Genomic DNA, 13166 nt, shown 5'->3' with positions numbered 1-13166 from the left:
TTCTTTCTATCTATCTTTCTTTTTTAATTATTTTCTTCAAATATATGTAATTTATTTTTTTAAATTTATTTAACTGATATGTGCCCTGCTTAATACTTATTTGTCTGTGTTTATCAATGCAATTGTAGATGTATATTTTGTTTTTGTTCTTTATTTCTTTAGTTCAATTAGACACGTACAATGCAAAAAATAAAAGACAAATACAAGTCATTGTAATACAGTTCAGAGTGCATAAACAAAGAATAACAACAACAACAACTAAAATATAAAATGAACATGTATGAACAAATAAAAAGTAAAAATAAAGCTACTAATAAATAGGCTAGGCCTACTACAAATTCTAATAAACAGATCAATTCCAATAGGGTCCTCACACCATCGGTGCCCGGTCCCTGAAAATTAATTGGATTAAAAACTTTTTAAAAAATTCGAATAAGTACATTCAATATAGTCTCATATTATTTATTTGAAAAACTTGGGAATTCAATTTTTATTGCAATCTCCTCACATAACTGGTAAACTTCCTAATGCTTTGGCCAATTATCAGAAACAAGCATTACTGTTCTGGTCACTTTTACAAACACATTTTTTCTGCAGGAGTTTTATATGGTAATATTCATAAAAAGAAGTCATTGTACATGAGTTTTTAATCCAATTAATTTTTAGAATTTGGTTTAAAATAGTAAAATTAAGAACATTTAACCCATCATCATAATTTATTAACAAGGACACTTAACTTAATTTATGAGATTTGTTTCTACAGATGAAAAAAGAAGAAGAGTATTTTATCCATTTGTGAGCATATCCTTTGGGGGCACTAAGTGAAGAGAAAGGCTCTTCTGCCTTACTTAATAGATTATCCCCTGAATAGAAAGATCTCTTGATAACCATGAGTTATATTTGTTTTGTATTTTTTCAACAACAGGCCTGAAATTAGAGTTGACCATTACATCAGTGGTTTTAGAGATTTTAATTCCCAAATAGGTTACCATACTTTTAATATTACACACAGTGGATAGGTTGTTGTTTTTAAGTTGTAGGATTTCACATTTAGAAAAATTTTAATTAAACCCGGAGAATTGAGAAGCTATTAACCATATTCAGAGCCAAAGGTACCTCAGTATCAACAACAAAAATTGCGATATTTTAATTAGTCTTTCATGAATTTCAATGTTACTTAAGACTTGAGCTACAACTAAAATTAGGAATGCAGAAATTGGACAGCCTTGTCGGATGCCTCAGTTTATTTCAAATCTGGAAGATGTTCCGTTAGAAAGTTTAATAGAGCTATTACATAGTTTTTACACTTTTGATGAAACATTGCCCAAAACCAAGGAGTTTTAAGGAATCAAATATTAACTTATGGCTTACTGTATCAAAAGCTTTTCTAAAATCTAGAAAAGGTATTAAATGGTCTCCATTTAGTAAATTGATATTGTACTAAATCAAAAACTAAACGAATATTAGAAGAAATATGTGTCCTTTCATGAATCCACAACACTTATCAATTATCCCATTTAAAGCATTTTTCATACGTTTTGCAAAAACTGCTGCCATTATCTTATAATCATTAGCCTATTTAATAATGACAGGTCGCCAATTTCCTAATAATAGTTTATCTTTTTGAGGTTTAGGGATCAATGTGATTTTCACAGAACGCTCTACCACACCTCCTTCTGGCGTCATTAGATCCCTTTCTCCTGAGTATTAAGACTTCATCTCCCATCTCCCCTCTCTGCACTCATCACCATCCAGCCCTGCTGAATTCCCTCATCATCTTCAGCTTTAGCACCTGTTGTTCTTTATCCTCCCTTTATATAGACTGCTTGCTCTTTTGTTCTCTGTGAAGTATTGATTTGCCTATCTGTCTGTGTTGCACTACTCTGTTATCTCTGGACCTTCGATCTCTGACCTGGACTGCTTCACGTACTCTCGCACCTGCGCTGCCTGTCCTGACCTTGGCCTGTGTTTCGCTTGGATTATTGGATTGCCCCTCTACTAACGCCAGCCTGAGTATACCACTTATGCCTGCCTGAGTTCTCTTCTATTGCCAGCTTGAGCTTATGTCAGCTGTCCTCGTTTTTGTTACCTGTGTTAATAAACTTCTGCAAATGGATCTTACTGCCTCAGCCTCCACATCACAGTGATGTTGATGGCCTCCTCATATACCGTTAACAGTAATTTAGATATATCATCTATAAAAGCTTCATAATATTCTGAAGTAAGGCCATCATTTCAAGGGGATTTGTTGTTTTTATTGCTTTTATATACATAACTCAATTTAATTTAGAGAAAGGTTTGGGAACATTCAATTTTACTTTCTAAAGATATTATTTTTGGATTTCTAATTGTTAAAATTTTTTTTTAATTATCTTGATCTTCTCCTAATGAATAGATATCTGTATATTTAGAAATCATGCCTATATGTCATCAGTAATAATGTAATACATTTTTACTTTCTAATTAGGCACATTTATGCATTCCTTTTCTCAAGATTAAAACCATATTTACTGTTTCTTTCACCTTCTTCAATCCATTTCCTTCTAGATCTTGTTTTTGTTCTTGGTGTTCAATAATAATAATAAAAAAATCTTCTTCTTCTGGTGTGTAATGGTGTTTGGCAGATGGTGCTTTCCCGCCACCAACTGGATAGGAGTGTGGAGCGCATGACTGGGAAGTGGGTAAACCATAAGTCAAGTGAACACTTTTTTTTAAAATACAAGCTATCGTAAATACCATTGATCAGTCTTGTTTCTTTTAAGGAAATAAATAATTCATGAAATATTCTTGATTGTTTTTGGGCCATTTCCCAACAGAACCTGAAGTGACAAATTATTTATTCCCAAACATCCTAAAGCTATAATTAGTTGAAATCTTGCTCATTCATATGCATCACACACTATAAGTATGAGTTCTACTGATTCTGCTTGACCACATTTGTCACAGTTTCCGCTTTTTCGCAGTTTCATGCTTCCCCATTCTATGCAGACACTGATTTAATGAACAATGTCCAATATGCATTCTTTAAAAAGTCCTCCCTGTTGCCAAAAAATTCTTCTTTATATACCTACCTTTTATTGAATGGGATGAAAGTGTCTACCTTTTGTTCCCTTCTGTCATTTCTTTCATATTTCATTTTCTATTTACCCTTTTACTTCTGTTTTACTCATTGACACTTTAATGTTAATGGGTGAATGTTTCAAAGCCTGTTCAGCCAGATGGTCTGCCTCTTCATTTCCTTTCACACCCATATGTGATGGCCTACCACAATAAGTTTACTATAAGTCCAGATTGTCTTATTCTGAATAAATCTGCATCACTTCAAATATTATATCTGGTCTTGTTGTTGATATTCCACTTAAGCTATTTAACCTTAACTGTCACGATCCCGTATACGGGATATTTAACTTTACTTCGCTATATTACTATTAAATCCTAATCTAATTATGACAAACTATATATCGTTGGAAAGGTCTAAGACTTCTAAATAGATATTTTAGCGCTGTTTTTTATTACAAATTATGTTTGAACAGTAATATATGAATTTATGACAAGAGTGCGCCTCAAAATCGTAGTCATTAAAGGAGTTTCGGACCTTTGTCACAAAAAAGTCGACGCACACACTTTTAATAATTGAAACTTTGGTTTTTAATGCTAAAAGTTCATAATAAAACAATCTAGTATTTGTCAATAAAAAAAGATAAAATTATATTTTGTAAAGTAAGAAGTCCTCTAAAAAGTATAATATATATTATATATATAAATATTTTTTTTATTATATCACATATTTTAGTAGTTATCATAAATTAGGTATCATTTGAAAGCTTACGAACTCAGAATTCATCCTGTGAAAACCGTTTTGAAATTGGATGTTTCGTTACCATAGAAACGGTATTTTTTTAATTAGGCCCCTCCCCTTTTTGGCATCATCTTTCATAATCTATTTTCAAAACCTTTTCTAATATTGACAAAACACATATTGTCAGAAAGGTCTGAGCCTCAAGGTTCCATATTTAGTGACAGAAGTGATATTTGGATAGAAATTTATGAATTTGTTACAGCAGATTGCATACAATTAAATTCAATGGAATGCAATGGCACCCGGTGGCTATTTTTGGTACTACACCTAAGCAAAATCTCATGGGAACTTCAATTTTTGTGATATCAATTTGAAATCTGGAACACAACTTGGTTAGATATATGGCTTTCATTTTATAGTAATTTTATAGTAAAAAACATTTTGTAAAATATTTATTTTATATCAAAAATGTATATTAATAAAGTATATTTGATTTACTGTAAATTATAACTTCCATAACTTTTTCATACTTTAATTTATTGAAGTGCTTTCACTTCAGTAATAATCTGCTGATTGTTTTCTTTAAAACAAGACCACACTTATGTATGTATTCCAAAGCATTCTTGAATTACAACCATTTAAGTTTGTATAGTGCATTTTAATGTCAATTATTAAAAGGGGGGTGACAGCTAAGGGGTTAAAACTGAAAGGGAGTCTGTACAAATTACTGATCTTATTGGTTATTCTATCCACTGAAGAGCTAGGAATATTGCTATTAGCTCTGCTGTAAAAACAGATATATGATCTGAGTATATATATATATATATATATATATATATATATATATATAAATATAATATTTTTACCTTGAAGTGGGGTATGTAAACTGCTGCTTTTATTCAGATTCAGGAGCCTTTGAGCCACCTGTGTATATTTGTACTTGTGTTATAATTTGCTTGATCAATGTATTGCTGTGCTATTGTCACGGAGGCTACACTATTGTCCACACCAGACCCTTCAGCTCCACCCGCTCTTTCAAGCTCGCCTGAATACTAATTGCACACACCTGCACCAGCTCATCAGTACACCAGATATAAGTAGCCACACTTCCCTTCACCACTGTCTGGTCTCATTGATACCTACCTTTCAACTTACCTGACTCCTTCATCCTCAAGCTAAGTTAATTCAAACAATCGGCATACCTGTTTCACCTGCTCTCCGTCACTGGTATCAATAAACCTTGTCTACTTCATTACCTGTGTTGTATCCTTCTGTCCGCTGACAGCTGTACTTAACATATATTGTTCCTTATGTTTTTCTTCATGTAGGGCCTAACTGAACATCAACTACAGGCAGGGTAAAGCCAAAAAGGAATTGAAGTTGCCACATGCAGAAGGGGCGATATTGATGTCACTTAATCCCATTTGTGCCTCTTCATTGGCAGTCCGTCTGAAGCTTTTTTTATATTCGTATTCCCATCAATCCTTCAGAACTTTCTTAACTGGATGACTATATCCAAGTGTCCTTTTATATTAATCCAGTATCTCATTAATCTTGAGCCTTTGAATTTCTTGAGGCATTTCACCCATCTCTACTTGTACTGCTGTTATTGGAGATTAGGCTACCTTATTAGTCCTTAACATACTTGCTGTGATTGAATTGCCTCCATCTTTAAAAGTTGTTTTAGATGCAGAACTGGAGTCCGTTCTTCGTACGTTGCTTAAAACATCCGAGATCAAATGAGACATCCAAGATGATATCATCGGGCTAATCATGATCTGGCTAATTAGGTTCTTCGAACACACATGTCAGTTATGATTAGTAGGCCTATATCTGGATTGAGTTATCTGAGATAATTGCGCATTCATGCGCTGGTTTAAAGGGGGATATGCATCGATAGTAGAACCATTGATCAGCAATGCTGCTATTGGCTACTCCCTGTTGCTAAAGAGCACGCTCAGTTTTTCTCTGCAGCAGAGCAAGAGTTATTGCTTGCAGGTTATGCTGAATTTGAAAGCTTAATTAAAACCCCAGGGCACAAAGTGTGCAAAAGCCAGGAGAGAGGGCTGGCAAAAAGTAGCAGACAAATCAAATACGAAAGTGCTCACCATGTTATGGTTCTATCACCTATTATTACAGTATATATTCTTGTTTTTGTAAGAGCCACTAGAACATGGGAACAAGTGAAGTACAAGAATATTCTTCAAAATGGTAGTCTTTTCTACTTATAGTGTTCTTAGTCTCTTTTACTAAAAAACTGTTAAATTATGTGTCTGTTTATAACGGCAACCAAGAAAAAGGCTGAGCAAAAGCAAGTGGTGGTCCTGTACCCCCACATTACACCCCGGCAGAAGAGCTGGCCCTTGGGTTAAATGTGAACCGACCCATTGTGGAGGGCATCCTTGGGTTCAGCTTAGACTGGGTTCTTTAGACCTACAGCCATGGACCAGTAGCAGCAACACCTTCTTTACTGGTAAATGAGCTTTAAATTCTCTTGCAACACTGAAAAATTATTTGTTGCTGCATTAAATTAAGTAGGCCTATTCCAAATGGCTGGTACAGTCATTTCAGCTGTTAAATATTGAGTAGTGATCTATTGCTTTGATTTGTGAAGGTGAAAACTCTGAACTTAATGTAAAAATATTTGCCATAAGTTATTGATCACATTTTTTTTAGTGTAGTTCATTGTAATGCCATTGTGTTTTCCTCTTTTGTGCAGTTTTACACACTACACCAACTATTTTACCTGTTCCCAAGAAAGTGGAGGCTGAAATATGTGTAGTAAATGGACTTTCTAACTTTACATCAAAAGGCAAGAAAGTGCAATACTTTGTAATTCCCATTTGTTTCCATTGCACAGTACAGTGAAGAAACTCTTAGATTACTGTCCTTTGGAGGAAGTACATGTAAGTGCATGAATAAATTTACTTAATTTATAGTTGTGTACATATTATTTCTGACTGCAATATAAGTTGCAGGAAGAAAGGCCTACAGAAAGGCCTACACAAAGTGATACAGAGGTTACTATACTTTATAGTGTTTAACGTTAGTTGTCAGCATTTAAATGTACAATTACGTGTAGTTACTCTCCTATGATTACCAGGCTCGACATATACAATAGTATGTTGTTAAATAACATGAAACCCTTTTTTTAATTTTTTTATTTACACTATATATTATGAGCGAGTACATCATGAATCCATTTTCCAAAAAACGTGTTTTTGTCTTATTCTGAATCACTACGTTACACATATAATGCATGTTTATATCGGGACTATTTTAGACCAGTCAAAATATAACATAGTGTTATCTGTTCTGACACAGTGTTAAAGGATTGGTAAATTTGCCAGTAAAAATCCATTGTTTTGGTCTTGTAATGAAAAAGCAAAGACAGAGACAGAATTACCTTGACTTTAGCCTGTACGGTTAGGTTTAGAACATGGTGTTAAAAATAATGTTATTTAACACGTGTGTAAAAGAAGTTCAAGCATTTTAAATTTGTGTTAATTGTATGCATTTTGTGTTAAAGCAACAAGAAATGTGTTAATAGTATAGTTTACACAGATGGATGAGGTGCTAACTGTGTTAAGAGTTTAGGAAATTTGTTAAAAGTATTGAAAAAATTGTCATAGCGATTGTAAAAAAAACTGTAATCTCAAAGATCCAAAGGAAATCTTTAGCTTGATTAACTCCCCTAACTGTGTGGATGCAGAATATAATAAAATCTGCTGTCAGGACAAAACTCTAAAAGCCTTCTAAAAGCCTTTGACACGGTAAGCCACAAATTTATTATTGACACCTTAAACTTTTTTAATTTTGGTAAGAGTTGTATTAATGCAGGAATGCAGGATTAGTTGTAAAGGAGTATTGCAGCTGCCAGTCTCTGCTTTAACCGAGGAGTTTAAGTGTGCCAAGGTCAGACTGGAAATGACTTTAGCAGAGTCACGCGACAAATGTGTAAGGGAGGCAGCCCCTGTGGTAAAAACTGGTAGAAAGTGGTCAGCAAAGAAATCTGTAGTAGAGGCAAAGGCTGACCTTCAAATTGGGGATATCGTGGGACAGGTACAGCATGGAAGAGGGGGTTTTGGGCTCAGTTTAGCTCCTCCTAAATGGCACAAGGCAGGCCCAGCTCAAAGGAGGAAGCTGGTAGTCAACGAGGTGCGAAAGCAGTAGGAGAGGATGAGATGTATAAAGGCCATTTCCCAGGCCAAGCAGGGAGAGTGGATGAGATGGGAGAGTGTGGAACAACGAAAAATGGGCTGGCAAGACCTTTGGTCAATGGAAGAGAGTAGGATCAGTTTCCTTATTAGGTCAAAATATGATGTTCTCCCAACACCGCAGAACCTAAACCTCTGGGTAGGAGAGGATCCCTCTTGTCCTTTGTGTTCATCACCTGCCACATTAAGGCACATTTTGACAGGATATAAGGTGGCTCTTAGCCAAGGTCTGTTTACTTGGCGCCATGACCAAGTATTGCGATGTTTGGCTTTAGCATTGGAAGGCAAGCGTAGTATGACCAACAAGTTGCCGCCTGTTCTAGCAAAACATTACACGCAGAAGACAATATTCCTCCGCCCAGGCGAGCAACCTCCAAGAAAAGGTGCTAACACCAATTCTCGCCCAGGACAACTGGAAGCTGCTAGGGACTGGAAGATGCTGGCTGATCTTGATCAACGGCTTATTTTTCCACCTGAGATTGCCACCACTAACCTACGACCAGATATTGTTTTGTGGTCTGGATCAGCACGCATTGTTCAACTGATAGAGTTAACAGTGCCATGGGAGGATGCGGTAGATGCTCATCTGGCCACTGAAGTAGAACAGCGAGGATGGAGAGTCCAGGTTTATCCAGTGGAAGTGGGTTGTCGAGGTTTTGTGGCACACTCTACAACCCGGTTCCTCAGAGACGTCGGATTCAGTGGTCAAGAGTTGCGTCGCACAGTACAGAACTTATCTGAAGCAGCAGAAAGGAGCAGCAACTGGCTGTGGTTGAGACGGAAAGATTCTAGCTGGCTGAGTACAGGCCGCCATGCTACGGTTTCGTAGAATTCTTGAAAACTTGAAGGGTGTTGGTTTATTTGTATAGGTTGTATAGTATTAACAGTCATTACGTTCCTGTGTATATTGCGTGAATGACGGGATGTTGGGCAGATATTGTGTTTTGCGGTAGGTGGTATGCCATACGGAACCGTTGCCACTGAAACTGCATATTAACGCACCAGTGGGGCTCGACAGCCTTAGTCAAACGGGTTTGCGCGTATGGTTGGGTTGCGGAGAGATTGTGAGATTGTGGTTAGGTCTCAGCAGCACTGTTGGTTTATTTGTAGAGGTTGTATAGTATTTACAGTCATTACGTTCCTCTGTATATTGCGTGAATGACGGGTGGTTGGGCAGATATTGTGATTTGCGGTAGGTGGTATGCCATACGGAACCGTTGCCACTGAAACTGCATAGTAACGCACCAGTGGGGCTCGACAGCCTTAGTCAAACGGGTTGGCGCGTATGGTTGGGTTGCGGAGAGATTGTGAGATTGTGGTTAGGTCTCAGCAGCAAGAGGGAAGTAGAGGTCAGTAAGCTGGGCTGAGTTGAGTGGGGGACGGAGGGGGGTGACTCTGGGACGCCAGAGTCACTGTCGAGCCCTCTTGAGGTGTCGTGGGCTAGTCGACGAAACACTGAGGACGGAAGGTGCCCACTTGAAGACCCTAGAGATGTTCCCTACTCCGCTCAATCCAGAGGGTTGTTATGGGGGGACCGCACTGTGGTTGCAGCCGTTGTGTGTGCTGACGCGCAAATACACTATTAACACCAGACAGAAGGAGATTCACGTCACCAGATGGAAAGGAGCGTAAATGGATGGAGAAGCATAGGTTACTGTAAAGCTACGTCTTAGTTGGTGCTTATCTTGGCGAAAGCAGAGTACAAATCAGCATGAAGTTTTTAACATCTACTCTCGTGTAATGGAAATCATGCTGTAAAAACTTTGTACATGGGAGGAAACAGTTGTGTTAAATTAGCTAATGGAACCTCACCTAGATTTTACATAAACAAAGGTATCCGCAAAGGCTGCCCCAACTTGCTTCTTCTATTTTTGATATAGCTCAAATTTAATTTACAAGAGTTCATTCAAATGAATTACATTAAATGAAAGAGAAATAAAAATCTCACACCTGGTTGATGACACAACCCTGTTTCTAAAAGATGAATCCCAAATAGGAGTTGCATTAAATGTTGTAAACCAATTTTCTGAAAGCTCAGGCTTGAATCTAAATCTTTCAAAATGTGAGCTGTTTTCTCTTAAAAATAAGCATTAAGGTCAAATATGTGGCATAAATGTAAAGAATTTAGTAACTTAACTTGAAACATAATCACAAGTTGATGACAGAGAGTAATATCTGTTTACTACACGATTCTATTCATAAAAAGTTTGACTCTTGGCTTGCAAGAGATTTATCTACGTATGGCAGGGTTCTTTCTAAAGCAGAAGGTCTCTCACAAGCAGCATATTTATTTACATCAATAGAAATATCTAAGTTACAATATGCCAATCTAGACACTATTATATAACTTTATATGGAGTGTAAGGAACTTAGCTCTAGGAAATATTAATAATCAATAATAACTTATGATTAATTATGAATATTTGGGTCAGTTAATTGGATTAACGTGACATGGCTAAATTAATATTACAATCAATTAATCAGTTCGTCCAACAAACTCTTCTGATTATTAATTTATTCTAAGAAAAGGGTATCAAAGGGTAGCATGTAGTATAGCACTTTTAGCATGTAGCTAGATCAAGATCGTAAAAGAGACTTTGTTTGCAAGCAGTGAATCAGAACAAAATACATGTCCACAAGTGTAATTAACTAAATCACAAACATGAATAACCTAAACAACATACAAAAATGCATAAATACCTCTGTAGGAAAAAGATCGGTATCGATCTATCGGTAATTGTCTTCTCACTTTTCAATGAGATATTAAAAATCAACTGGATTAAAAGATTTTTGAAAAATCCAAACAGTTTATGGAACATTGTTCCAAACTTTATCTTTGAAAAACTCGTTAAAATCACATTCTTGCTTCAGTGCCCATACTCTATCAACAGACTACCAGTCAAACTTCCATAAACAGGCTCTAACAATTATTAAATAACCCAAATCAAATTTTAACTTATGAACTCACCCATAAATTTAATTTCATAAATTTCATAAATTTAATAAAATAGCAGCCATTACCTATTTCTAACTAGGTTACATGTAGTCTATTACTTGTGGTGAACACTATTAAAAAAAAATCATAATGTATTTAAAACTGTGGGAACCTTTTCTGCTATTTAGCAAAAAAATATGGATGGGCGATATGACCAAAATTCTTAATTTTACTTCACAGTAACAACATATATCATGATTTCACAATTCTCAATATCAGTTTTCATTTTGATTTAAAGGTACATGTAAGTAAATAACAGAACACTCTTTTCACCATGAGAGGATGTAGCTCAGTGGTAGAGCACATACTTTGCATGTATGAGGTCCTGGGTTCAATCCCCAGCATCTCCAAGCAATGTTGGACTACTAAGTCAAAGCCATATATCACACAGAATTCATGCATAAAGATAATATTATTTAAACAAGAGAAATACAACAGATGAAGCAGGGGCTGTAGATCAGTTATAGAGTGCTTGCTTTGCATACATGAGGTCCTGGGTTCAATCCCCAGCATCTCCAAGGAATATGGAATTTTCCATTAAATCATTTCCCTGTTTCTTAAACATCTGAACTGCATATGTATGCATTCCAGTGTTGACCTTTATCAACGATAAATTTCGATTTAACTGCACATGTACGTAAATAACAACACAAATATCACCATGGGGGGATGTAGCTCAGTGGTACAGTGCATGCTTTGCATGTATGAGGTCCTGGGTTCATTACCCAGCACCTCCAAGCAATGGGGTTCTGTACCTGTTTCTTAATCATCTAAACTAAAAGGGTTCAATCCTCAGCATCTCCAAGCAATATGGTACTTTCCATTAATTTCTTTCCCTGTTTCTTAAAGGGCACCTATTATCCCCCTTTTTACAATATGTAATATTGGTCTCGGGTGTCCCCAGTATGTATTTGTGAAGTTTCAGCACAAAATACCCCACAGTTAATTTATTATAACCATTTGAAAATGTCATTTTTGGGGCCTGTTTTAAAGAGCTGTTTTGGTGTGTACCACCTTAAATGTAAATGAGCTGCATATCCACGCCCTGGCTTTGGATGAGGGCTTAACTTGCATACCTATGGCAATAAACAGTCGGTAGAAGCGGAATGGCTGAGAATGACAGACCCGCTGTTTTGTATGGCATTCAGCCATACATGTTTGAACCGGAATCAGACCCAGATGATGAAGAGACTCCGGCAGAAGAAACACAAATGAGAATGGACCAGGTCGTCTCGGAATGGTTATTTGATACATGTATGTACTTATAGAGTTGTAATTGCGCCCCCTTTGCAATTATGGATGTGCAACATACACACAGACACACACAAACTGTGATAACGTTGGCTCAGTTTTTGAAACTACAAACACAAATAATGTGATAACGTTTTCTACGTACAAACGAAGTTACATTTATGTGATGTTTCTGTCTGCACAATATCCCTCGTTCTACAGCTTTGTTCTACAGCGATGTGCTGGCCTTTGTATAAACATAGCAATTTTGATGTCTTGTCTTTACAGAAAACATGCACAGTTTTTAATACAATATCTTTAAAAAAAGATATATTTATAAACGTGTGGTTACACACTATACAAACAAGGTTTGAATTATATACACAGACATCCTACGACGACGACAACAACTTTAGATGCATTTGTTGTTGAATTGGCTGACATCGACTGAAATTACTATTTGCTCAAAAATCATAAAATACACTTACTTCTACTGGAGGTGACGTTGGATCGTGAACAGTAGGCAATGATCCACAATTGAGGATTAACTTTGAAGCAAGACCTGCTTTGAATTCACGAAACAGTCAGTCAGAAAATGATTCGCGCAAACAAACGTATTTTGGAAGGTTAAGTGGCGCCTTTCCTTCGTAAATAAAATCCATCCACTGCGTTTTCAGTGGCTCTGATGTCGGAAGTAAGTGAAAGCTACTATGTGCATTATTACATCCCACAACAGAACACTTATGTTTCTAAACACCGGCTGTCGTTGAAACAATGCAGGATGGCGTACAGATCACAGAGGACGGGGTCTATGCCAAAACCACAGTGTCAATCAAACCACGTCGGTGGGGGCTTGCTCAATTCTACGTCACATTGAGCCGAATCTTAGAACAGCTCGTTCTGAGACAGTGCTTATGATTTATTG

The 13166-nt window shown here is 36.4% G+C and overlaps 1 non-coding gene across 1 annotated transcript; it reads left to right on the top strand.

The window, feature by feature from the left end:
* Nucleotides 1-11289: 11289 nt before the first annotated feature.
* trnaa-ugc (transfer RNA alanine (anticodon UGC)) lies at nt 11290-11361 on the top strand. The gene has a single exon. It is a non-coding gene; the product is annotated as a tRNA-Ala (tRNA).
* Nucleotides 11362-13166: the final 1805 nt, after the last annotated feature.

The sequence above is a fragment of the Siphateles boraxobius genome, unplaced genomic scaffold (genome assembly GCF_051911475.1).
Source record: "Siphateles boraxobius isolate OS27281-9 unplaced genomic scaffold, OSU_SipBor_1 41, whole genome shotgun sequence".
NCBI lineage: Eukaryota > Metazoa > Chordata > Actinopteri > Cypriniformes > Leuciscidae > Siphateles > Siphateles boraxobius.
This window is presented reverse-complemented; position numbering and strand designations above follow the sequence as displayed.